This window comes from Myotis lucifugus, unplaced genomic scaffold (genome assembly GCF_000147115.1).
Source record: "Myotis lucifugus unplaced genomic scaffold, Myoluc2.0 scaffold_398, whole genome shotgun sequence".
NCBI classification, from domain to species: Eukaryota; Metazoa; Chordata; class Mammalia; order Chiroptera; family Vespertilionidae; genus Myotis; species Myotis lucifugus.
The window spans coordinates 83,154-107,894 of record NW_005871446.1 but is presented as its reverse complement, the minus strand read 5'-3'; the positions used below and the strand labels follow the sequence as shown (position 1 = coordinate 107,894).

At 45.6% G+C, this 24,741-nt stretch overlaps 1 pseudogene; it reads left to right on the top strand.

Annotated features, from left to right (window-relative positions):
* Positions 1-24,278: 24,278 nt before the first annotated feature.
* Positions 24,279-24,465, top strand: LOC102430052 (annotated as a pseudogene).
* The last annotated feature ends 276 nt before the right edge of the window (positions 24,466-24,741 follow it).

Below are 24,741 nucleotides of genomic sequence, written 5' to 3'. Positions count from 1 at the left end.
CTTTACTGATTCTGTGCGTTTCCTATAAATGGAATCTTACTGTAGCGCCTTTTTGTCTGCTCACATACTTTGGTTTGTTTTCATCTGAAATAGCATTTTTGTTACTGGGAAGAGAAATCCCAGATGGATTAGAGATCAGATGGAAAAAAAGGGGGGGAGCCCTTTTAGGAAGTGTGAGCATCATCTGGGGCAGAGAGCACTGTGCTGAGTGTGACCCCAGGGCCAGAATCCAGTGAGCAATGGCCGGCTCTTCCTGTGCCCTAAAGGAAAAATGAGAAAAATGCAGAAACCTGGAAAGACAAACCACAAGCTGGAAAGCGTTCCTCACAGCCCAAGGCCAGAGAGCGGTGTCACATCCCTGTGGGGCAGAAAACTCTTCAGGTCGGTGTTTTCTAAGGGGCCAGAGGACAGACACATGCACCTCCAATGAGAGGCTGTGTACAAGGCAGTACATGTCAGAGATGCCCCCCCATGGGACACCCACACTGTCACCACTGGGGGAGGGCACTGTCTCCATCAGGTTGGCAGGCTTCTGGTCTGAGCCGACCAGCCTGGGGCAAGGCCCCGCAGATGCCCTGGGGAGAGGGGAAAGGCCCCTCCTCTGGGAGAACAGTGGGCAGGACCCATCAAGGTCCCACAGGTGCACCCCTTCACCTGGCAGGGCTCCCCCTAGGAGGTCGCCCCACACAAGTTCTTGCACAAATACTTCAAAGACGTCTTTCTGAGACCACCCATCAGAGCACTGGTGAAACAGCTGGAATTTAAAACCCACACATTAACGTGCATGGAGAGGCAATGGGAGCCACCATTCCTGGCCCACGTGGGCGAGGGAAGCTGAGCTGCTGCTAAAGTGGGTGCAGAGGTCTCTGCTGCCAGACAAAGACCTCAGGGGTCCTCTCACGTGACACGTGGACCAGCCTTCGGCATCCAGCATCCCACCTGTTAGACCACAGGCATGTGATTGCAACGGGCAGACGTGCATTTGTGAAAATGAGTCTGCCTGTCACAGAAAGAGACAGACCAGAGAGGCGGAGCCTGAGGCATACCCACCAGGCCACACGTGATGGTCACCTCTGGGGTGGGACTTGCAGATCTCTGATCTTCTCCTTGAGGTGATGTCTAAATGTTCATAATGCATCTGTGACTTTAATAGTTCTACAAATATTGAAGTCATTAGTTCAGTATTAAACATTCATCCCTCATCTATAGTATAAGTGCATTGCTGCAGATCTGAGCCTGCCACCTGGCCCTGTTACGCCATCTGGTGGGGGAAAGAGAAGACATGGATCCACCAGCCAGGAGAGATTTTAGAAACTTCTGCAGGTCATCTATAGCAATTGGGTTCTGTCCAGATTCCTCACGGTTCTTTGTGAGCAGGAGGAGGTGTTACCAAACCGAAAGAGGGTCTGCCCACCAGTGCACAGCGGAGCCAAACCCTGAACACTGAGTTCTGCAGTGGAGAAATTAAAGCAGTTTATTGGCAGTGCTCCAAGCATGGAGAACAGAAAACTTGATTAAAACTGAATTTCCCAATGCTTTTTTAAAAAAATATATTTTTATTGATTTCAGAGAGGAAGGGAGAGAGACAGAGGAACATCAATGATGAGAGAGAATCATTGATCAGCTCCCTCTTACACGCCCACTACTGGGGATTGAGCCTGCAACCTGGGCATGTGCCCTTGACCAGCATGGAACCCGGGACCCTTCAGTCCGCAGGCTGACGCTCTATCCACTGAGCCAAACCAGCTAGAGCCGAATTTCCCAATGCTTTTGATCAAGGATTCTTCAAGGCAAAGATTTCGAATTAGGGGCTAGGCGTCCTGGGTGAAGCTGGTTGACTAGTTCTTGTGCTAGCCTCAGCAGTTTTCCGTAGTCTGATTAATTTAGTTCCTGAGGTCGTCTTGCCTGGAGCCCTCACAACTGTGGTCAGGTGATCTAACCGGGTTGAAGAGCCAGGATTCTGTAAAAGATCTCATGATTGGTGTTAGTGATGTTATCTTTCAAGCAAAGGGCAGAAACGAGGCATCTTGTGACCATTGTTATTGTTTAAGCTATCATGGCTTTGTGCTAAATCATTACATTTTTCTATTGTCTCAAGCAAAGTGTCCTTTTACACATTTTTTCCTGGAAACTTACTTTGCAGGCAGGCCTCTGCGGCATGACTAACCTACTTTCTTAATCTTCGACCATAAGCTACATGACAACCGAACCAACTGAAACATGCAGTTAAAGCCTGTACCTGTATGTCTGGGCACCGGGATCTAACACCCAAACATGGGCACTGTTCACTGTGGGTTTCAGAGGGACCTGCCTGCAGGACGAGGTTAGATTTTCTCAGAAAGGAGAGGACTCGAGTATATTTTGTTCTTCCTCACCTTTCCGAGGCTGTCGCAGAGTCTGCCAGTCTGGGTACCGAGAGGTTCCGGTCTACCCTCCCAAGACAAGGAGGGAGGGGTTGAGGCAGTCCCGCCCAGGCCAGCAGCTCCTGGGGGGAGCGGAGGGGGAGCAGGGCAATGTGCAAAGGCCCAGGAGGAGGAGCAGGAGGGACGGTGGGGCCCCTGAAGACCCTTTACCTGTTTTGGCTTTGAAATCCTTTACCCACCTGCCCTCTCTCAGGCCTGAATTAAAGGTGAGAATGTGTGCATGTGTGTGTATGCTCAGCTTGAATGGAGGACATCATAACAGCCGAGCTCTGAAACCAGCAAAGCAGTATTCTCCTGGGCGATGCGTTCTGGGGAAACAGTGTGTGAGCTTGTAACTGATCCTGGGATGAGCACAGCCCCTGGGGCGAAGGCTCCAGCTGCGTGTCTGAGACACATTGCAGTCCCTGCCCGCAGCAAGCCCAGGACATGCTACCACGGGCAGCAATCCGCCTCCTGCGCTTAGGACACGTGCGGGGCTGAAATGAGAGGTGCCCCTTGTCCGTGAGAGTCCGGAGCAGAGGGCCTCTCCTCCTTGCCTTTCTGTGGCGATGACTTAAAACCTACGCTAAGTCAAGATGCTCCCGCAGCAGCATCGCCCTGGAGACCACGTGCTCACTTGGAAATTTCTTCCCAGTGGGACGGACTGGGAATGGCTCTCCTTGGATACGCCCGTGCTGGGAACTCACTGGCTGACCTCGCTTTGAGATTCTGCCCTCAACTTGGGAATCTCTGTTTATCCCATTCCCCCCCACCCCCTGTTCTGAGAGACACACCACCTCCCCTTGCACAGCCGGCAGAGGTAGGAGGAAGACCCGAGGGTGATCTCAGCCTTTGCCTTGGCCGGGTGCCTTGGCTGTCACAGCTAAACATGAGACAGGAAACTCCAGTGCGGAGTGATGTTGGGAGTGAGCCAGGGCCGGAGCATGACTGGTTAATAAGTCAAATAAAGTAAAATAAAGGCCCTGAAGTCCCCAGCACCGAGCACAGCCATGAACACACGGCGGGTGCTGAGTAAGTGACTGCTGAGTAAGTTAACACATTTTTTAAAGTAGAGCTAAACATCCACGTGGGTGGGAATCGCATAAAATATCATCTCACAGGCAGTTTGTTGTACCCAAGTATGAGAAGAATTATTTTTAAATGCATCTGTGCTCATAGCTAATACTCTAATAATGACACACAACTTACTTTTTTATTGGCTATCTGTTAAGTCTGTTCTTGGCTCTCAAACATTCACATGGGGTGCAGTTTTCAGTGCTACCAGGAGGGTTAACTCCCTCCACACCCAGCGAGTTCTCCATGCTGCACCCCGAGCTGCAGGTCCCCAGCTGGGTCCAGGCCACTTGAACACCGGCCCCTGCCTGTTAAGACCCAGATTAGAGCGGGGATAACGCAATTTCTCTGAGGCTCAGTTTCCCACCTCTGATGATTTTATGAGCTGATGGTTATTAGAGGGCCTGGTATGGTGTCTGGCACAGGGAGGCACTCAGAAAAAGGCAACTGGGAGCATCTTCATGAAGTTCCTTTTCTAATCCTGAACCCGTGAGCAGTAGCTTGTCAGTGTGTGTGACCTACAGCAGTGTTCTTAAAGCCCACCTCGCTCACCAATGCCCTGGAGGACTTGTGCCAACACAGGTGGTGGCTCCACCTTCAACTTCTGACTCAGCAGGTCTGGGGGTTCCCAAATGCGCTGCAGCTGGTGGCCTGGGAACCCCACTCTGAGAACCACTGGCCCTAAGGAACTGGAATTGAAGTCCATGTGCATTTTGCTCTCCAAAAGTCAAGTGTTCCCCAAGCTCCCAGAGCAAAGCTGGCCCTGCAGCACGGAGAGAGGAGCAGCGTGCCTCAGCAGCCACCATCCCTGCCTCACTCCTGCTCCTCCACGGCCCTCTCCCTGTCCCAGGTCAGGCCCCCAGTGCCCCCAGTGCTCCCAGGGCCTGTGTCTGTGTTCTAGAACTCTTCACACAAAGGACTTAGCTGACAGACTTAGAGGGCTGGATCCCCAGGCTGTCTGTGCACCAGGAGGCTCTAGACAAGCCCTGTGGATCATCCAAATGACTCTTGACTCAGAATTTCTAGCAAAAAAAATAAAAGCCAAGGGTTCAAATAGGGAAAGGGAGGCTGAAAGGCCGTAACTTAATTGGTCCTACCTGGCTGCCCTGAGACCAGTGAGTGGGTGGTCACCATCCTGGTGGGTGTGGCAGCGTAGAGGCGAAGTGTCCGTGTGTCTGGATGGTCACTGGGAGGTTCCAGGTGCCTCAGGATCTCTGGGTCAGGTTCTCACCCACAGGCACCTCCAGGAACACCTGTAGCAGCCCCATTTCCCACGTGGGAGAGCAACTGCCCCCTCCACACAGACACACAGTCTTTCTCTCCTGGTTGCCTCTCTTTTGCTGCCTCCCCCAGACTGGGTGGCCTTTTAAATGTCACCTCCTCACATATGACCCACATCCTTCATGTACAAAATTGCTAATCAACTAATGCATCTTACACCTGTGCACAGCCGCCTGCGGGCTTCTGACCAACCTGAACCGGTCACTCACTCACATGTGGAAGGTGAATTTCATCCCTATTCCACCAAAATTAGGATTGCACGTCAGAGCGACATTTCCATGAATGCTTATAGGCATGCACATATACGCAGGTATGGGGGGCTGGCGTGTGTGTGTGTGTGTGTGTGTGTGTGTGTGTGTGTACCACTCCAGGGCACTATCAGTACATAGGATAGAGATAGAGGCATCAGTACATAGGATAGAGATAGAGGCACAGATATGATAACAAAGGTGTTTAGGAAAATGGATAAGCAGATATAAGTAGACTTATAGATGCATAGATAAAGGTCATGGATCTGAGCAGACACAGTCGTAGATATGGAGCCATGTCAGTGTGACGTAGGCAGACCCACACATCCGTAGATCCACCACACAGGTGATGCTACGGATGTCATTATTCCTACTGGGAACCATAAATACTAGGAAAAATTGTGATTGAAGGTGGGGGGTGGTGTTTCTCTGTGGGAGTTTGTGGTGTCCGTGTGTAGGAATTCTCTGACTCTTTTGCTGCAAATGAGCCCACCTTGGTCCTTGTCATTGGTTTTCATCAGGAAGAACCCAACAAGATCCAGCTGAACCAAGTGATTTTCTGGCTCAGTTTCCTGAGTCTCTTGTGTCAGAAGAACCATAGGAAAGCTAAGATGTCCCCAAGGGAGTGGGTGCCCTCCTGCTGGCCTGCAACCCCTTCTGGAGGCCATGCTCAGATCCTGCAGCTGCTAGCAGCTGTGGCTCCCTGTTCCTCCTTCCTACTAGAAGGTCTCCTCTCCCAAGGTTTCCTGAGGCTCAGCTGTTCATGTGGTTCTGCAGGGACTTGCTCAGGATCTCATAGTCCTGCCCCGAAGACCCAACTCTGAGCAATAGTCCCTGAGAGCCGTTTCTCGCTTTCTTCCTACTTTAGAGCTGTGGCCACTTTTGTTGGATGCAAAGGGCAATGCCTCCTTCCTTAGCTACTGCGTTCTTACCTGATGGGCACATAATTCATCAGCAGACTAAGCTCTCCCTCATTCTGCAGTTCCACCAAAAATGCAAGAAAGCCCCTCCACTGGCTCAGTTGGTTGGTGTCATCTCCTTACACCAAAATAAGAGGTTTCGGGTTCCATCCCTGTCAGAGTGCTTACATGAGGCAACCAATCAATGTTTCTCTCTCTCTCTCCCTCTCCCTCTCCCTCTCCCCCTCTCTCTTCTTCTTCTTCTTCCTCTCTCTCTAAAATCTACAAAAATACCTTCGGGTGAAGATTTTATTTTAATACAAGAAAAGGGATCGTACTGACTGAACATATGATCTTAACTTTATCCCTGGAGGAGGGGACAGGACAGCAAACTTCTTTTGTTCTTTTCATACAACCGAAACAGCCTCCCTGGTGACATGCAAAGCTCAGGAGTCACCTTTCTTTTAAAAAGCAGATAATAATCAAATAAATTGGGCTGAATCGCCCTCGGGGTACCACCACTTTGCCTCCTTCTTTCTCACTCTCTTTCATGCTTCCTCTTAAACACTCGCAGCGCTGAGAGGCCCTCTGTCCTGTGAACTGAGCCATTCCTGCGGGCTCGCTGCATTCAAGGGCACTCTTTGACCTTGTAAAGGGCGCTGAGGTCAGAGGAAGACCCCCTCACCGTGCAAGCAGGGGCTGTTTGGAGAAAGATCTGAGAAGCTGCCTGGTGTGCTGTGGTCGGTGTTGGTCCACTTCTGAGCAACCTTCCTGAAGGCCCAAGAAATAGGCTTGTTCTGTTGGTGTCGGGCCTGGGACCTTCTGGAGGTCACACTGCACAGCGGGCATGGGCCTCGGGTCTGCGGGCATGAGGCCCCCACACACACAGAGGCCAGCACACCCAGCTCACCTGGGGAGGAGAGGCAGCCAGGAAGCCAGGAAGGAGGGTCTGCCTCTGACACCATTGGCTCTCTGCCTCCAGCCTCTGATGGCGAGATAAAGAAGCCGCTTCAAGTTGCCACCCATGCTGACGTCATGACTGTTCCTCATCCAGCTGGAGACGGGTTGGGACATGACAAAAACAAGATGTTGTAGGAGAGCTCAGGAACAGGTGAGGGCGGCCGCCGTCTTCAGGAGCAACACAACCAGCGTTATGTGAACCAGGGAACGGAATTCAAGAAATTCCGTTGGTTGACTTTTTTGCTGTATTTTTTATTTTTACCAGAGCAATGAATACACATATTAACAAATCACTAGAAGTGAAGAACATGGGATAAAAAGGAACAGTCCTCTGACTTCTTTCTTCACCACTCGCCCCCACCACCCCCCCCACAGACACCCCTGCCACACATAACTTCTTTTAGTGGGTTTCTGTTGTGTATGTGTTTTTTTTCTTTCAGCTTTATTGAGGGATCATTGACAAAATTTTAAGACATTTAAAGTGTATATTGTGATGATTGCATATATATTTACATTGTAAAAGGATTTCCACCACCTAGTTAATTAAAACAAAACATTCATCACCTCATGTATTTGTCTTTTTTTGATGAAAAAATTAAAGTTCTACTCTCTTCACAAATTTAAATTCTGTAATAAACTGTTGTCAATGATAGTCACCATGCCATACATTAGCTCCTCGGTGTTTTGGTTGTTTTAGCTTCAGTTCTTTTGATGCTCATCGTCCTACCCCTGACCAATGTTTCTGAAACAGAAAACTTGAGGGCTCCCCAATCCTTTCTCCAGTGAGGTGGCAAGGAAAAGAGTGGAGTGATGAGGAAAATAGTGGCGTGCATTCCATGTCAAGTATTTTGTAAGACTTTTGTTTCATTTGTAAACATGGATGTGCATAGGGTCATCATGCAAAAAATAAATAAAAAGTGTCACATACTGTCAAACAGGTTTGAAACCTGCAGCTCTGTGTAACATGCTAATAAACTGAATTCTCACTTTGCCCGCCAAAGACACTTGTATGTTCTCTTCCTGACGCGAAAGTTCAGGCTTCTGTTAATCTCTTTAGATCTGCGCGTGCCCCATGCTCCTCCTCTGCTCTCACACCATCAGCTGCAGCAGCATCTATCCACGCCCTCTGCCCAGCAGGGACGAGGCCCGCTTGCTCCAGGTCAGCGGAGGCAGCTGCCTCTCCAGGCCCAGGGGCTAGTCTGAACCTGTGGCCAGTTTGTATGGATATTACAAGCTTGACATTAAAGTTGAGTCTGGAAGCCAGGGAGCCGGAATTTTTTAAATTCCAATGAAACTACTGGCTACTCTGCTGGCCCCGGCAGCCATACTGGGAGGAGACTGAATCCAAGCATGGGGAACGGGGGAGAATCAAAGCTCTCATGATGAGACGCTGCTGGGTATCAAAAATGTTTTAACTATAATAAAGAACTCACTCCTTGACACAGCATTATCTTGCCTTCTGGTATTTAACCAGCAACTTTCTAGATCCCAGCACATAATTCATTTTTAAAATTTTATTTTTTAAAGTATATTTTTACTGATTTCAGAGAGGAAGGGAGAGTGAGAGAGAGATAGAAACATCAATGATGAGAGAGAATCATTGATTGGCTGCCTCCTGCACGCCCCCTGGGGATCAAGCCCAAAACCCAGGCATGTGCCCTTGACTGGAATTGAACCCAGGACCCTTCAGTTCGCAGGCCAACACTCTATCCACTGAGCCAAACCAACTAGGGCCAAAAATTTATTTTAGATAGAGAGGAAGAGAAAGAGAGAAGGAAACATCTATTTGTTATTCCACTTATTTATGCATTCATTGGTTGATTCTTACATGTGCCCTGACCAGGGATTGAACCTGCAACCTTGGCTTATCAGGACAATGCTCTAGTCTAACCAATGGAGTTACCTAGCCAGGGCTATAATTCACTTAATTTGGCATCACATTCCTCCATGTCCCTGAGATTTTAGTAAGTAAATAAATGAGAACTTAGACATAGGAGGGGGAAAATAATAGGCATCTAAGTCAGGTGGTCCCACTATGACTGGCCACCAACCCCTCCTCCAGGACTGTCACTGCCCTCTAGGAACTAACCTTTGGGTCTTATGCAAATATCACCTTCTGATGCCTTTTTTCTGCTTAGTCACCTGTCTCCCTAGTCTCCTGGGTATGGACAGGTTACCACTGTGTCCCAAGGCCCTGAGGAGTTGGCAGTGTCTAGGACTGAAAGCAGATGGTGCTCCACCAAATGTCTTATCTAGAAATACCTACTCTCTCTGCCCTCCAGGAATTTTCTCTCTGGGGCTCAGTTTGGAGGGGAATCGTGTTCAGAGCACATCTCAAAGATTAAAGCAGACGACGAGCAGAAAGGGACTCCGGGTGCCGACAGGCCCAGTGTCTCAGCCGCCACGTGAGAACGGAGTCCACCCTGGACCAGCATTATCTGTAGAACTAGCCCAGACAGGGAGGGCAGGGGGTAAGTGTTTCAAAGGGGAACTTCTATTTTTGTCACATTGTCTATTCTTTCTGACTTTTAATTTTTAAAGAAATAAACCTGCCCTAATTGGTTTGACTGAGGGGTCCGGAGTTCAATTCCAGTCAAGGGCATATACCGAGCTGCAGGCTCAATCCCTAGTAGGGGGCATGCAGGAGGCAACCAATCAGTGATTCTCTCTCATCACTGATGTTTCTATCTCTTGCCCTCTCCCTTCCTCTCTGAAATTAATAAAAAAATTTAAAAAATAAAAAAGAAATAAATCTGACATATAAAGCTACAGTCACCTCTGACCATCACCTGTAGCCTCATTCCTCTCCCCCCTCTCCAAGGCCGTCACCATGGTGTTTATTTCCAGACCTTTGTAATGTATGTGTGTTAAAAATTTCCCCTAACAGTGTAATATTATAACAATATAAATCTTTTTCCTTTAAATTTAAGCCTTCAGAGAAGTTACAAGAATAGTACAATGAATCCACATGCTCCATGCCTAAATTAACCAAGTGTTTACATGTTCCTACATTGCTGTATCTCTCTCTCTCTCTCTCTCTCTCTTTTCTATTTGTTTATTTATTTACTTTGCAAACATCAAGACATTTCAGCCCTAAATAAGTTAACCTGGATCTCCTAAGGAGGACATTCTCCCACATAGCTACAATAGAATTAAGTATCTCGATGCAGAAACATAACATTGACATATTATTATTAAATATATGGTACACATTCAAGTGAATGCCACTTTCTCAATAATCTATTCTATGGCTGTTTTATTCATTTATGTATTTATTTTGAGATTCAGAATCCAGTCAAAAATCACTTATTTTGCGCGCTCTCTCTCTCTCTTATATTAACCTTTCTTAAGAGTCAGAGGCAATTTTTTCAGAATCTCTCTTATGACATTCACAAGCTGGATTTTTGGCTCAGTACTGATATTTGAGATCCATCCATACGAATGCCCTGGGTCATTCCTTGTCACTTCCCCACAGATCTTGTCACTGCTCAGACCCTTGAGTGCTCTGTGCAGCTGGTGCCTCTGTCCATTTAGTTCTATGTGTGACCTCCTGCTGTCCCCTCTGGCACATCCACATCGTGCAGAAAGAAGCAGTCCGGGACACACGGCTGCTGGACCCCCACCTGCTCTGCACCAAAGTCCTGAAGAAGCTGTTTTCCCTCCAGACCCCACGGGCCCTGCACCAGTCCCGAGGCTGCTACACCCTGGACGTCCAGCTCCTGGTGCCCGACAGTGATGGAGGAGCTGCTGCAGACCCTACATGCCGAGGGCATCTGCACCCGAGACCTGAGCAGAGAGGCCCTGGTGGGCATCCCCGCCCTGATCAAGACACACACCTGCAGGCCCCTGGATGGAGGAGGAGGATGAGGCGAAGGTGCCTGGAGCACCTCACCCCTTCACGTGCGGCATCTGTCACAAGGTCCAGGTGAACCGCTGGGGGTTGATCCACCAGCAGGGCACTGAGCTAGACACGAACAGCCACCTGTGGGTGAGAGGCATGACAAGGGGGAGCCGAGCTTCCGGTGCTCCTGGTCACCCACGGACAGGGCATCGAGGTCCAGGTGTACATTCTGGAGACAGAAAAGATCGGTGCTGCCTCCTGCTGGACTCGATGTGCAGCACCATGGAGAACATCTCCGTCACCATGCTGCCAGGTGGTTGACAGCTCCAAATTCCCGAGCACCCAGCAGCTGAGGGAGCACCGGGAGCACAGGGTCTGGCACTGACCCGTACAGCGACCTCTCTAACTAACACCAGGGGGACAAGGAAAGTTTTGGGAGCATCATGAGCTTCAAGTGTCCCATCTGCTCTCAGGCCAGCCTGGGGATGGACATCCACACCTCACAGCGGAGCCTGGAGGAAACTCAGTCGGCCACTAGACCCACCCAGTCCCATGGTGAACGACTGTGGGCCATGAATTTGGGCTTCCTCACTTTGTGGCAAAGTACGATACCACCAAGGAGTTCCTCCTGCTCCAGGAATGGACCTCCCAACCCCAGAGTGTGGCCAGCAACCTCATGTCCAAACTGGGAACCGGGGCGCCCAGGACGTGGCTAACTTTCTACTCTAAGTGTCCTGTGTTCAAAGTCAACCTTGATGGCAATGGCCAGGAGGCCTACGTCTGGAGCTGCCATAGGGCACATCTTCTAATGCCATGAGTCCAGTTGTGTCTGGGTGAGGGCAGCCTTTGTCTCGGGCAGGGTCTCTTTGGATGCAGTAGCAAGGGGGGTGCAGTCCATGTTTCCCATTGAGATTCCAGGTCATCACTCCTATGCCCACCCTTCCTCCCACTTCACCTATTTTTCTGCCACCCCCACCTCCCTCTCCACATTCCAATGTATGAGAATGGTCTTCCTGTGGAAGAGCCGACCCTATCCTCTCCTTCAGCCACTTGGACCGTTGGTGTCTCTCTTCTCTCTACTCCATCTCACAGCCTCCAGCACCTGGCTCCTTATTGCTCACTTCTCGGGAACTCCTAACCCTTCAATGGTATTTTTCACTATTGTATTGATTGTTCTTTAAAGGGCACATTTATCCCACATGTGTATTCCTTATACACTTTTCCTTGTTATACCTCGCCCTGAGCTTATCTCTTTTATATCTGTAGAAAAAAACTCCCATGTAGGGAACCCCAGTGTATTACTTATAAACAGACAATATGCGAGTGCCTTTTACAAAAGAGGGTGTATTTGAAACGATCCAAGTGAGCCAGGAGTTGTCACGAAGAACACACTCCCTCTCTGAACCTTGCTGTAGGATGATCATCACCAGATGTGCTTCACCCTGAGGTTTTGGGGAGATTTTTGTTTCTTCTTGCAAAGACAGGGGAGAAAGGAATCCTCCCCTAGAGCGATTTCATGGCCTGTGTTGTTGCTACAATAAGACATGCTTTTGTCTGCTTTTGTGTAAACATCAATGCGCATGTCCACATGGAACTACAAACCGTCACGCTCTGTCATTTCCTGTCATCTCAGGTTGAGGGTGGACAGACACAGTTGTAGGATTCCAAAGCCCAGAAGACCCCTGACTCGTGAATTGTGGCAGCCCTTTGTCATGGGTGCATAGCAGGTGGCTTTCCATGTCCTAGTTTGATAACTTTGTATACTTAAAGTCTGAAAAAGAAAGTAAAGCAAGTTTTCTTGCAGTGATTTCAAATTGTGATAGAGTTTTAAATTCATGTAAAGGAACATTATGTTAGTACATGCAGACCCAGGGAAAGGTCCTGGGACAGAATAATCTACCACCATAAGCGGGGGGCAAAGAAAAACTGAAGACGTAGACACAGACAACAGTGTGGTGATTACCAGAGGGAAGGGGTGGGGAGGTAGAAGAGGGTATATGGAGGATAAATGGTGATGGAAGGAGACTTGATTTGGGGTGGTGGACACACAATACAATATACAAGTGATGTATTATAGCAGCAATTTTCAACGGGTGCGCTGTGAGAATTTTTAAAATATACATTACCTGAGTATTTAGTCAGGGGCAGTGACCTCCTTTCCCTTAGATTGTCAAATTAAAAAATGACAACAGCCAACACAATAGCAGTCCAAAATTATACGTATTTTTCTTTGTCAGATCGGCAAAAATTTAATATATTTTTTGGTGTGCCACACAATCTTACTTATTAGTTTATGGGTGCCATGAGATGAAAAGATTGAAAATCGCTGTATTATATCATTGTACACCTGAAACCTATATAATTTTATTAACCACTGTCACCCCAATAATTCAATAAAAAATTAAATTTACAATAAAACTTAAGAGACTGGCCACTCCAGTCTGGTAACTAATAGAGTTTATTAAGAGAAACTTACAAACAACTTGCATCTTGGATGACTGCAAGGCAAAATGGACCTCCAGGCTGTTTAGCAGGTGTCAAAGAATTATAGAAGGCAAAAAAGGCATAGTCACAGCTTCTAGTCCGTAAATGCTAACAGGTACAGGGAATGAGCTTACTTGCTTGACCAGGTCTGGATAACAACCTGTTCAGGAACCAGCACATAGCAGGAGGCAGGAGAGGGCTGCTGGATTCTCTCAGCATTAACATTGTTTACAATTAAACAGTCTCTGAGGGGTCCATGACAAACAACCTCCCTTCTGGCCTGGCAGTAGATCGAGGGTCAGTCAGTGGTCATGCCTTGGTCATGTCTCTCCTCCACACATGTTTGAATTCTTCAGTCGTGAGAAGCATGTAATTTAATGTTATATCATATGACTATATGAATGAGTGTGCATGTACATAAATAGTAATACAGGTATTTTTACTTTAGCTATAGGGTGTAACAAAAAGTTATTTGTTTTACTTCTTTTTTATTTATTTTATTTTTAATCCTCACCTGAAGATATGATGGGGGGGAGGGAGAGAGAGAGAGAGAGAGAGAGAGAGAGAGAGAGAGAGAAACATCGACTGGTTGCCTCCAGGGATTGCACCCACAACCGCGGTGTGTACTCTGACTGAGAATAGAACCTGCAACCTTTTTGGAGTCTGAGATGACACTCCTACCAACTGAGCCACAAGCTGGGGCTTTCCTTTTTCATTTTTTAAAATATTTTTTCTTTTAAATAATTTTTTATTTTTCAATTACAGTTTACATACAATATTATATTAGTTTCAGGTGTGCAACCCCGTGATTAAGCATTTATATAATTTATGAAGTGACAACCACTCTGATAAATCTGGTACCCATCTGACACCATAAGTAGGTATTACAATATTTCCTATGTTGTACTGCTCATCCTCATGACTATTCTGTTACTGCAAATTTGTATTTCTTAATCACCTTTTTCACCCATCCCCCCAGCAGCCCTCCCATCGGACAACCATAAAAATATTCTCTGAGTCTATTTCTGTTCTGCTTTTTCTTTTCTTTTGTTTTTGTTTTTTTTAGATTCCACATACAAGTGAAATCTAGCATTTGTCCTTCTCTGTCTGACTTCACTCAGAACAATACCCTCTATATCTATTCATGTTGTTGCAGATGGCAAGATTTCATTCTTTGTATGGTTGAGTCATATTCCATTGTATATATGCACCACTTTTTCTTTATACATTCATCTACTGATAGACATTTAGGCAATATTATATCTTGGCTATTGTAATTAATGTTGCAATGAACATATGGATGTATAGGTGTCTTTTCAATTTAGTATTTTGGGTTTCTTCAGATAAATACCAGAAGTCGAATTGCCCTTCTTTGTCTCTTATTATAGACTTTGTTTTATTTATTTTTTATTGAAATTATTGGGTTGATACTGGTTAACAAAATTATACAGGTTTCAGGTGCACAATTCTACAACACTTCAGCTGTATAATGTAGTGTGTGTTCACCACCCCAGATACGGTCCTTGTTTTAAAGTCTATTTTGTCTGGTATAACTATTGCTATTCCAGCTCTTTTACCTTTCATTTCCATTTTCATTAAATATCTTTTTTCTCTCCTTTTCTTTCAGTCTGTGTGTGTCTTTCAATCAGAAGTGAGTCTCTTGTAGACAGGCTATGTAAGGGTCTTGTTTTGTTATCCATGCAATGATTGTATGTTTTTTTACTGAAGCATTTAATCTGTTTGCACTTACAGTCTTTGTTGATATATATGTATTTATTATCATTTTTAACCATTTTTCTTTCTTCTTCTTCTTGAAGAAGACCCTTTAACATTTTTTGTAATACTGGTTTGCTGCTGATGAACTCCTTTAGCACTTTATTTCACCTTCTATTTTAAATGATAGCCTTGCTGCATAGAGTAATTTTGGTTGAAGATCCTTGCTTTTTATCACTTTGAATATTACTCTCCAATCCTTCTGGCCTGCAAAGTTTCTGTTGAGAAATCAGCTGACAATCTTGCGGGAGCTCCCTTGCAAGTAACTGCTTTTCTTTTGCTGCTTTTACAATTATCTTTGTCTTTAACCTTTGGCAATTTAATTACGAAGTGTCTTTGTGTGAACCTTATTGGGGTCATCTTGTTTAGAAATCTCTGTGGTTCTTGAACATGTATGTTATTTCCTTCACCAGGATAGAGAAGTTTTCCATCATAATTTTTTCAAATAGGTTTTAAATTTCTTGCTCTCCTTCTGGCACCTCTATGATGCAAATGTTGGTATGCTAGAAGGTGTCCCAGGGGTTCCTTAAACTATCTTTGTTTTTCCTATTCGGATTGTTTTCTATTTCTTTATCTTCTAAATTACTGATTTGATTCTCTGCTTCATCTATTCTACTGTTGATTCCCTGTAATGTATTCTTCACTTCAGTTATTGTATTTTTCATTTCTGACTGGTTCTTTATGTTTTCTATCTCCATTTTTATGTTATAGCCTTTGTTTGTTTTATTGAATTTATTGGGTGGTACTGGTTAGCAAAATTATATAGGTTTCGGGTGCACAATTCTACAACACATTATCTGCACACTGTATTGTGTGATGTTTGTTGAAGTTCTCACTAAGTTCCTCTACTCTGCCCCTAAGTTCATTGAGCATTCTTATAACCAGTGTTTTAAACTCTGCATCTAATAGATTGCTTGTCTCCATTTTGTTTAGTTCTTTTTCTGGATTTTTGTTCTATTGTTTCATTTGAGACTTGTTTCTTTCTCTATGCATTTTGGCTGCCTCCCATGTGTGTTTCTATGCATTAGGTTAGTGGTTGGCAAACTCATTAGTCAACAGAGACAAATATCAACAGTACGATTGAAATTTCTTTTGAGAGCCAAATTTTTTAAACTTAAACTATATAGGTAGGTACATTGTTATTAACTTAATTAGGGTACGCCTAAGCTGGCCTTTGCTAAAAACAGCCTCAATCTGATTGAGGTACGTTCGCTGAGGTTGACCCCTTCCAACTCTCCCATCCACACTCGTCTTGTATACTTGTTTCATCTATTTCCCTTCGTTCATCCTCTCTATATGTCCAAACCATCTCAACATACCTTTCTCAATCCTCGACACTACATCTTCTTTCACTCCACAATGTTCCCTAAAATTAACTTAATAAACTTTACTTAAAGTTTTAAGTCTTAGTTAAACTATAGGTACGTTGAATAAAACTTGATATCATACTTAATAACGATATTATTTATTGATAAAATTAAATTCCTTACAATTTACCTTACAATATTAATAAAATTTAATCATGACAATGACTGACAAACACTAATGTGAACAATGGCCTTGCATCTCCTTGGAAAGTTTGGATAAGTCAGGTTTGTATGTTGTTGTTTTTATTTTTAGGTACGATTCCAGGTTCTCATCAATAAGATGACTTCTCAATTTACTCTTGATAAGGTTCATGCTTGAAAATGATTGTTCGCATAAATATGTAGACCCGAATAAGGAAAGAACAGCAAACACTAGTTTTTCCACTTGATTATGAGTCAGGAATACTATTCCAGGTGTTAAAAATTAACATATTTTTCTTCTCCAGGTCTTTCAAAGCAGATCACTTGTGCTGTGAACTAAGTTCACATTTGTTTTTCTCTAATATTTCTATATCAGCACAAAGACGTTCAAATTTTGAGCTCCAACGTTCTTTGTTTTTTAAATCCCGCAATTGCATTTCAAAGTTGCCAATGTCAATATTAAAGGGAGAAAAATTTAATTCTGTTACAATAGCATTGAGAGGTTTTTTAACAAAGGCTAACGTCGCTTTGCTGTTTCTGAATTCCTGAAACCTGTTGAGAAAAGCTTCCCTCATATTTAAAAGTGTTGTTTTGAAATAGCAAATGTCAATATCAGAATTATTTTCTTGGCGATGTTTCAACAGGCTTGGGCCATCAGTGTCCAGAGTCCATATCATCTCACTAAACCCTGATGACCTGGTTACTCCTGCATAAACAGCAGCTACGTCCAGGGAGGCTGTGACACCGAGAGTGGTGGAAATCTGAGCTTAGAAGTGGAAGATGTCCATAAAGAGTAAAAAGATAGCTTCAGTTTTGCAAGACAAAAACAAGTTCTTGAGTCCTAGCCAGTGTTCTCAGTGGTTAGAGCATCAGCCGGAGCACTGGAGGGTCTTGGGTTCAATTCCAGGTCAAGGTCACGTACTTGGATTACAGGTTCAGTCCCCAGCCCCGGTTCAAGTATGTGAGGGAGTCAACCATCTCTCACAGCGATGTTTCTCTCTCTTTCTCCTTGCCTCTTCTCTCCCTGCCTCTCCTCTCCCCTCCTTCCCTCCATTCCACTCTCTTAAAAATCAATGGAAAAAATATCCTCAGGTGAGGATTAACAACAATAAAGAAGTTCTGGAGATGGATGGTGGCGATGGCTGCTCAATAATGTGACATGTCCTTAATGCCACTGCACTGTGCAGTTCAAATGGTTAAAGTGACAAATTTTCTATTATATCCCGTTGCCACATTTTTTTAAGAAGAAAGATAAAACTGGAGCCTAGAACTACCCAGGTAACAGTGGAGTCTCAGAGTAATGTACACGACTGCCACTGTGTTCACATCACTCAGCAAAGCAGGACTCCCCAAAGGGGAGATAGAAAGAATGACAGATTGATTTTCAGAAGAATTTTACATTTGTTATTTCAAAAATATCTTAAAGTGGTTACTATAGGGAGGGATTACAAATTTAGTTTAGCTTTTTTATTATTTGCTGTTTAATTTTTGTTTGTTTCAGCTTGAATTCAACTGAATGGTAATATTTTATCCAAGTCTCTTAAACTCATTTTTTTTCCGAGTCCCCAAAGAGTGTGGTTAAACCAAACCACCTATACGTCTCTTCATTGTAAAATTGGGACTTTTTTACAAGTCCCATGTGGTCATGTGACAGGGATGCCTGAGGACTTAATCAGGCCAAACTGTTTATGAGGAGGTACATACTCCGCTGCATCATTTTCCAGAAGTTTGCTGAGCACCTATTCTGGGCTCCAGCCCCAGGCTCACAATAGGGTCACTTAGCAAGCAGACCTGTGCCGGCTCCCTGAGGCTGGGCACCTGCTCACTGAGGCTGGTCACTTGCTCACTGAGGAGGGTCACAATCTGAGGGTGAGGTCACACTTGATGGTTACAAGCAAAGATCACAACTGATGAGAGGCCTGAGCCTCAACCCCTCAGGCCCAGGAGGAAGCAGCTTGCAGACACACCCAGGACAGGCACAGGAGGGTCTGTCCCAGCTGAACCCCCGGGCCTGGGGGTGGGCAGAGAGGTGCCCCTGAAAGGGCATTTTAAGGAGTAGCCACCCCCCTTCCATGCGCAGCCCTGGAAATACTGGTGGCAGAGCAGGAAGTGACCCCAGGACACAGCTGCGAATCTCCCCAGAACCACCCAGGCTCAGAGGGTTGCTGGCTCATGACTGTTGGTCACAAGGACAAGTCTTCTCTCAAAGGGAGTGAAGACGTGTGAGGGCCTGAGGATGAGCAACAAGAAAAGAGTTTCACAAACAACTACAGCAGGGTCCCCTGGGATCCTAGGTGATGCATTGTCTCTCTCGGGGCTGATGCTTGGTGAGGGCAGCCTGGCAGGTGCTGAATGCTGTGACTCCAGCCAGTGGTGTTCCCGGGAGGGGCACAGAGGAGGGACCGAGACAAGCTCTTGGCAGATGAAGTGTCTTGTCTGTGGAGGACAGACCGTTCTATGATGATGGGATCACTGCCGGACTCATGAGCTTGATCTGGGCCTGAACAGAGACTGCTTCCTGTAAATGCCCTCAGAGACTATCTGCGCCCCGGGCCCCCCAACCCCCTGCCGCCCCCCTCATGCCCCAGGCACACTGGTTCCTGGAACAGGCTGTCATCATCTGTCCTGCAAGTGTGCAAGGCGTTTTCCCTCATCTGGGATGAGTCATGCCAGTACCCGCTCCGGGCTGCCCTGCTCTATGTCATTCTTTAGCTCCGGCCAAGAAGCATGTGGGATAGCCTCTTCCTCCAGCCACCGCCAAGTCACACCTCGGCGGCAGTTTTCCTTAATAAACCCTGTTAACCACCTGACGGAGTGGCCTGCCCTTCTTCAGTCTCTCCCTGCCCTCCTCCCTCAGAGGTAGATTCTCAGACTTGGCGCTTTTCCCCGGGTCTGCGTGTACACACATTGTCCCAGTGAAATCACAGAATTTTACAATGAAGAGATTTACATCTGGTTTGGTTTAACCACACTCTGGGGACTGGGTTGGGGTGGGGGGCGGGGGGGGGGTGTGAGTTTAAGAGATTCAGATAAAATGTTAGCATTCAATTACTAATGATTCAGACAGTCAGGCCATCTGACTACAACCGGGGTCTTTTATCCTCCGCTGCTAAGTATTTCTATTGTAATGTAATATGTGTTGTTGGGGAAGAACAATTATTTCCTTCTACCCTTCTAAATTCTTTGGCTGGTATAATAATCACATTGACATAAGACAGATTAACAGGAGAAAAACAAATTTAATTACTCATTATCCTAGCAATGACAGGCCAAAAAGCCAGGCAAGAAGCATGTATTTGATTTTTAAAAAAAGAGCTTTCAGGAAGCACCGATTCAGGCAGAAACCCAAACAGTGTTCTGATTAGGAGACAAAGGCAAGGGGTGCTTCTGAGGAGGGAAGGGGATCAGTTACATCAACAGAAGGGAGGCATTTATGTTGGCGCCAATAAGCTAACCCAGAGACACAAATTCTAACAAAAGTTTTTAATTTTCAGTCTAACAGCCTGGTATTCATAATATCTGCTTTCTCCTTATACTTGCAAATAGTTCTTTAGGACACAATGTTGCTTCAGGCCCAGGCCAAAAGTTCTTTTGCCCTTTTAACATTCCAAAAGTTTGAGGAGTAACACGGGCAAGGCAGTTCTAACTGCATTTGTAAATGGCTCTGTTTACTTTTTTTTTACAAGTCCCATAAAAATATGAGAGCCAAGGGCAAGCTGGGCCATTGAAGCTTCTGTGCCAACCTGAGCTAAGGAAGGTGATAGATCCTGTGGCTTCAGAGGGGAGACAGGTAATTACAGAATAATAAAGAAGGCATGCTGGCCTAGCTGGTTTGGCCCAGTGGATAGAGCATCGGCCTGCAGACTGAAGGGTCCCAGGTTCAATTCCGGTCAAGGGCACATGCCCGGGTTGCAGGCTCGATCCCCAGTAGAGGGCATGCAGGAGGGGGCCGATCAATGATTCCCTCTCAACATTGATGTTTCTATCTCTCTCTCCCTCTCCCTTCCTCTCTGAAATCAATAAAAATATTAGAAAAAAAAAAGAAAAGAAAAGAAAGAAAGCATGCTGATTGCCCGCATGCAGATAGGTCTTCCAGATAAACCATTATCTCCTTTTCTGGGCCAACCTCGACACCCCACCTAAACACCTTTAGGTGGGTAAGGGAGAGGTAAAGTTTTTCTTGAGTTGATTGGGTCTTCATTGTCTTCATGTCAAAACAAACTATATACCAAGGTGATATATCTTGGGGAATCTCGTTAGAACCTCTTCATGTGCATGTGTGTGTCATTAGTGTATACATGCATGTGTGTATTGTGTAAGTGCATATGTACATGTGGGCATTATATGTTTGCATAGGTATATGTGTACATGTGTGTGTCTTGTGCGTGCATGTGCATATATGTAACTGTGTGTGTACCTATGTGTAAGTGTATGTGCGTATACATTTGTGTGTGGATGTGTGTATATGTGTATCTGTATGTTTGTTGGGGGGTGTAGTGTGTATAAGTTTATGTTTGTGTATGTGTGATGTACATATTGTATATAAGTGTGTGTATATGTGTCTGTGTTTTATGAAGTGAGGAACTCTCAGGCCCTAAAGAGAATCTGTGCTTCTGGCCAAGAGCCTGGTTCTCACCCATTCAGCCATGACGCCCGTCTCCACAAGCGGGGTGACCACAGAGCATTACGAGACGTTCTTCCCCCCACGCCTGCATGCCATCCCCCTGCCCCTGAGTGACCCCCAGGTTCTGTGAGCCCTCGGATTGTGTCACAGCCAGTGCCCGGATAATCTTTCTGTCTCCCAAGAAGGGAAGGCAGTCCCCCTTGGAGGCCTGAGCTGCCTCCTGAAAGTCAGGTGACTCTGTGATCTCCTGCTGAGCCTTCTGCTCCTGAATCTGCGGGGAGTCAGCAGAGCGCAGTCCTGGGTGCCGAGTCACCTCCCTGGGGCTCAGGCAATGCCCTTGGCTCTTAGGGCAATTCGATGCTATGAGAGTGTTGGTGTTTTATTTTTCTAGACATTTTTAATGTAATGAAATCTTTGAAGCTAACATTATGACAACTAGTTGTCAGTGTTCTTAGAAGCTCTTCAGGAACATCAGTGTCAATGGCTGCATAACACTGAGACAGTCACTGTCACAGCCCAGCGACTTAACTCTTCCCAATCATGAAACAACCAGGCGTTTTCCCTGTTATACATAACTAGAGGTGTGGTGCATGAATTTGTGAACTGGTGGGATCCAGTCCCCCCTCCCCACCCCCCATTGGGGCCGATCAGGGCCAGGGCTGTGGGGGGTGAAGGGGAGGGGCCACAGGCAGTTGGCCAGCTGGCTCCGCCCCCTGGTTGAACTCCTGATCGAGGATATTAGGCTTTTATTATATAGGATTCTGGGATAAACATCTTTATTCTGTATTCTGTATTGGACGTGACACATTTAGTTTTGGATTTTGTCACTTGACAATTAAAATCCAAGGAGAAGAGCATTTCTTGCTAAGCAAATAAGTTGCATTTGTGTTGTTCTCTGTGGGGTTTTCTTTTTTCCCAGAAAATATTATTTTTATTAATTAACTGTTGACATGCCTTATAATGCATTTAAATATATATTTTTTTGCTTTTAGAATGTCACTCTTTGAGCAAGAACAAAAAGAAAATTCAATCTTTTCATCATCATGAAAGACAAAAATCTTTAGTTATGGCTATTGATAGTTTGGAAAACTTTGTTTCAAAACTCATTTTTGCCATTTTGCCATATAAAAATTTAGGATTGCTCTCAAATCTAGGACCTTCTGTCAAGTTGTATTTCTTCATGTCTACGCTATAGGTTCTCTGATATGGAGTTTTCTCACCTCGAGACTTATTACTAGCTCATTGAATTGTCAGCATTCATGGACCAGTGCATCATGGCCGATGACCTTCTCTGTCTGGCTTAATGTCCTGAGTGTTGGGCAGGCATCTCTCACCAGGAAGCAGTCTTACTGGTTTCTGGTCTCTTCTCTTTGCGTGGCTGCCCTGCCACCTGGCCCGGGTTCCCAGTTCTCCCTCCTCCAACATTCTGCACCTGGAAGCCAGCCTCCCAGCCAGGTTCCTGCCCACCTTGGTTTTCGGAAGCTGCTGAAGGACCTACTCAGTCAAAACAGGCCATTAATAGAGAAGACCCCACGGAGGACCTCGCCTGTAGAGAACACCCAGCCCCAGGGCAAAAATGCAAAACCAGTTATTTTGTAGAATGTTCTGCTGTGTGGGTCTGTTTTATCGCTTTCTCCTGGTGACATTTAACTTTTGCCTCCATAACCTGGACAAAGGTGGGCTAAAGTCTTGATTAGATTCTCATTCCTCGTTTTGGCAAGAATACCATTTTGAAAATAAAAAATAACAGTGAACTTCACTTCTCTTTGCCCCCAAAGCTGTAGCTGAAGCTGTTTTCCATCAAAGAGCAGCTTCTGTGTTTCTGACTGTGAGCCCTGAGAAGCTCTGCTGTGTGCCGCACGCTGGGAGTTCCACGGAAGACAAAATTTCATAGAAAACGCAGACTCACAAAGTTCGACCACTGAGAAACAGCGACAACTAAATGCTGTCACCAGCATTCCCCCTCAAAATTTTAAAAAAATATCATAATGCTAAATTTAAAAAAAGAATAAGGTAAAATAATAAAAATAGAAAGTTTTAATATACAAATGATGCATATTTTTTCAATTGAGAAATTTAATCTTAGAAAAAATTTCTTTCTCTTTCTCCATTTCAACAGACTAGTGACCAGTCGCCATGGGCTGTGTGGGCTTTTAAAGTTTAATGTTGCGTTTTTGTCCAGAGCTTTGCAATTTGCTGTGTATAGAAGCTCAGAGGAAGCCGCACAGGCCCTTCTCAGCAGTATTTCATGGCCATGTTGATTCCATCCTCTGAAAACTATAAACTCACCTACTGCTCCACAGGTAGGCTGCGCTTTGGGACACACCTGAGCTCTGGCTACACTTGAAACAGGTCACAGGATCTCAGCATCGGGAGGAAACCCGGAAGTCAGGCGTGTGGGCCAGAGCACGGCCCCACCGTGAAATGCAAGGGTCACTCGTCTCTGTTCCAACAGTCCGAGGACGGAGACTTGGAAAAGCAGCTGTTAATTCATAAGTGTGCTGACACTTGCCACCTGAGTTCCCATCCTTGTTTTGTCTTCCAGGTTACACAGACATCCAGATTCCTTGCCCACCACAGGCACTTAATCATTTTTTAAAAACAGTTATTATCCGATGCTTGCGGATTTTGTTCATCTCCTAAAGACAAGTGCAGTGGAGATGAGATGATCTTGAGTCAGGACATGCTGGGGGCCACCCCAGACTCTCGGGGGCTTTTGGAATTTGGAAAGACAGTTGTCTCCCGTAAAACCTGGTTCTTTATGGAAAGCAAGGCGATCCCTATTTTGCAACTTACAGCCTGGACATTTGACTCTGTTCTTTTCATTTCTACTTTAATAATCCTAACATTTCCCAAAGCAATGACTAGCCTTGCCTGGATCTAGGGAGGGTTGCATATAAGAAAGTCAACAAGAGCCCTGGCTGGGTGGCTCAGTTGGTTTGAACATTATCCCATCCACCAAAAAGGTTGCAGTTCGAGCTCTAGTCATAGCACATACCTAGGTCTTGGGTTCCATTCCCAGGTGAGGCGTGTACAAATCGATGTTTCTCTCTCACATCAAGGTTTCTCTCTCTCTCTCTCTCTCTTTCTCTCTCCCCCCCCCCCCCCCCCAAATCAACAAACACATCCTCAGGCCAGGATAAAAAAAGAGTCAACAAGAAATGAACACAGCTCTTTCTCCGTCATTGAGGTGCGTGCATTCACTTCTCCTTCACCATGTCTTCCCACAAGACTTTCAGGATCAAGAGGTTCCTGGACAAGAAACAAAAGCAGAATCGGCCCATTCCCAGTGGATTCAGATGAAAACTGGTAATAAAGTCAGGTACAACTCGGAGAGGAGACATTAGAGAAGAACCAAACTGGGCCTGTGAGGAATCACACGTGAGAGATGACTCACATATTTATGCTGTATCCAGGTTGCCTATACCATTAAATGATTGAAAAGATCACTACTGTCTGAACAGTTGGGGCTTTTTAATTGGAAAATTAATGGACTCATGGTTTTGCTCTGTTGATTTTTTTTCTGCAGTAGAAGGTTGGTTCAGTAATAAATGTGTGAGACCTTTTAAACTGAAAAAAAAGAAAGAAATGAACATACTAGTATATAGAGAACAGACTGACAGCTGGGGGGTGGGTGGGAAGGGTGC